At 34.3% G+C, this 3,000-nt stretch overlaps 1 long non-coding RNA gene across 1 annotated transcript; it reads right to left on the bottom strand.

The window, feature by feature from the left end:
- Nucleotides 1-665: 665 nt before the first annotated feature.
- LOC122719702 lies at nt 666-2,330 on the bottom strand. Its single transcript, XR_006347679.1, has 3 exons — nt 1,950-2,330; nt 1,648-1,879; nt 666-1,188 (listed from the first exon to the last, which is right to left on the bottom strand). It is a non-coding gene; the product is annotated as an uncharacterized LOC122719702 (long non-coding RNA).
- Nucleotides 2,331-3,000: the final 670 nt, after the last annotated feature.

Raw genomic sequence — 3,000 nt, 5'->3', positions numbered from 1 at the left:
GCCAAGAATATTGCAGCTCCTGTCGCCCTTTTTTACCCCTTTCCGCCCACTTTTCCTTCATCCACCCCCGCGTTTATATATACGTATATATATATATGTGTGTGTATATATCTATATATGTGTCTTTGTCGCTGTTGAAGGTGGTACAAAGCGTTCGAAAGGACTGCTCGCACCCTCGTCGGATATTGAAATGTATTTAGCAAAAAAGAAGCGCATAAGTACTTGACACGGACAACCGTTTTGTAGGCGGCCCTCCTCGCGCGCCAGCCTGCCCTAACTTGCCCGTGTGCCCAACTGTCTCTGCCACCGGTGCTTATAATGTTGAGAAACGTGTGACGGCCGATACGGATTGAAAGAAGATGAAAATGTAAGGGGTGATACCTCTCGCGCCTCCCTTCTGCGAATTCCAAGTGAAAGAAGTGAGATGTTTAAACGTTTCAGGAATTTGGGATATTGTTCGATCGACTTGGAAGAATTAGAAGGAATCTGTGCTGTATGCGCGCGAATTGTTCGAGGAAAATAGGTGAGAAGAGAAGTATGGTCAATGATTAGGGTGACAGAAAGTGGAAGTAACGAAAGCATATGAAATATATATCGTTAAGGATATTGAACAAAAGAAAGGTTCGTTGTATTTTTAATAATCATTGAAATAATATTGAATTAAATCCATATTGTGAAAGGTTATCAGCTTGAAAGTTCGCTAAAATAAATTACATAAACGTTAGAGGATAAAATATTTGCGACACAAAAATGTAAAATAAAATATCTAAAAATATAACATCAAGTATTTATTGAATTTAATACTGAAAATACAAAAAAAAGGGAAGAAAGTTACCTTCTGCGAAATCCATTTTCCAATCCAGATGGTCGCTCTTCGCTCGATCGGATGATCCGTCGACCAGACATCCCATAAATCTTAGAATCCCTGTATCGTATTAGTCAAACGGGGGATATCCCGTAGAATGCACAGGTTTCACGCAAGGAATCGACTAAGTTTCCGTCGTTAACTCCGTTTCCCTCCCCTTCCACCCCACGAGTTGAGCCGCGTGTTGTCGTCGCCAATGCGAGGATATAAAAACCGCCCCGACGACAGCTCTCCGTGACAAACGATCGCATTGTGAGCGCCCTACTTCTTTCCTCCCCCGCATAAATCCTTGTACGGAGCGGAGATTCGTCCAACTTTAACGACTTAATAAACGATTCCAATGCGTGATTATACGTGCTAATTGTCCATATTTGAAATTATATATTTCTTTTAATTAATTTCTTAGATAAAAATATATTTTTATCTAATTTTTAATATATTTTATCTAATTATTAATATAATTATTATATATAATTATTAATATAATTATTTTATCTAATTTTTAATATAATTTAATATAATTTGTTAATATAATTTGTTATGTTTATGTACGTTTTATAAAATGAAAGTTAAGAAAAGTAATCAGTGTGATTATTAAGTTATAAAAAATATATGGTTTTATCAAATTGAATCGTCATAATTTATAAACTTATATCAATGACAATATTGAATATTTTGATTGAATATCTAAACTGTTTACAAAGGAATACAAAGGTAACAAGTTTCGAAAATGAATGTATCAATAATTGAAAAAAGAAATTCTGCTCAATGTTGTTACTTACTTTGGAAACGTAAAATTCTTCTGGAATCGTTCAGACAAGTGTACATCCGTGTAGGAGAAGGAGTTAACGGGTAAGGAGTGGTTGGTTCAACACGAGCCAACACCTCGTGGCTCGTCCGACCGCCGCTTTTCGGTAATCCAATGGCTTACATTTGTTTCAGGTCGTAACACAGGCCGGCGGAATCTGCACACGATTTAGCTCCCTCCGGAAAACAAATTCCATCATGGACCGCCTGCGAACCAAGTCAAATGGATAAGAAGGTATAGAAATCGTAGCTCGTGCCAGAAGGAACATCTCCATACATTTCTTGCCGTTCCCTTTTAATCCAAAGATTTAAATCTCGCCTCCTCGCGGCGGAAAAAAAGCGCCACGTCCCTGAAGCGAAAAAGTCCGATTGTAAGCTCTTGGTCGGATCCCGAGAATTCACCAGGCCGAATGACTTGGAGAGGAGTGCGTGATTTAAGGAGTGCACACGATACGTGAATTATACGGATCTCGAGGGGAGGCTGTGAGTCTTCTTATTATTCTATCTAGAATTTGCCTCAAAAATCTTTTTTAGTACAGGATGATAATAAAAATGGGAAATAATACGTTTGAGTGGAAGAAAGATTCGGTTCAGAAGTGAAAATATTACTTTTGTTGGGTAAGAATTAAAATTGAAAATATATTGGTATTTTAACTTATCTATTTTAAAATTAATGTTTAAAATTCTTGAGAGATATTTAAAAGTATTCTAATCTAAAACACCAAAGTACAACAACTTCGTGTAATTAAGTAATGGATAAATTTTATATTTAAATAGAATTTAAATTTATATTTAAATGCAATTTGTAAAATAATTGAAAATATATATTTAAAATGTAAATTATAAAATGAGAAAATTTGATGACAAGTGATGCGGTAATTTGAATAAGCAGTATTTTACTTCATTTTAATAACGGTAAATACGTCAATTTCAATAAAATAGAGTACCAACCGTAGTTGCTCAAATAACAGAGAATTCTGGCTTTAATACCTTAATATAGTAGCCTCTCGAATTAATAATTTTGTGGAGGCGAATATATCCTTTGATATGTGAAAATATGAAACGTATGAATATATGGTCTAATAAAACGATGTAAATAAGAAGATATTTTCATTCAAAAGATAAAAATTTAAATGAATACATTATATATAATTTATATTATTTCGAAAAAATACAATAATTTAATTATAAATAGTTTAAAATGATTCAATATGATACACTTTCGTTTCAAGATTTTCTTTCATAAAACCTAATATTGTGGCAGCTTAACCCTTTACATGAATTCTCGTGGTTTAATATGAGGTGCACATGTTGACTGACAGCTCGTA

The sequence above is a fragment of the Apis laboriosa genome, unplaced genomic scaffold (genome assembly GCF_014066325.1).
Source record: "Apis laboriosa isolate Shangri-la unplaced genomic scaffold, ASM1406632v1 scaffold99_cov153, whole genome shotgun sequence".
NCBI lineage: Eukaryota > Metazoa > Arthropoda > Insecta > Hymenoptera > Apidae > Apis > Apis laboriosa.
This window is presented reverse-complemented; position numbering and strand designations above follow the sequence as displayed.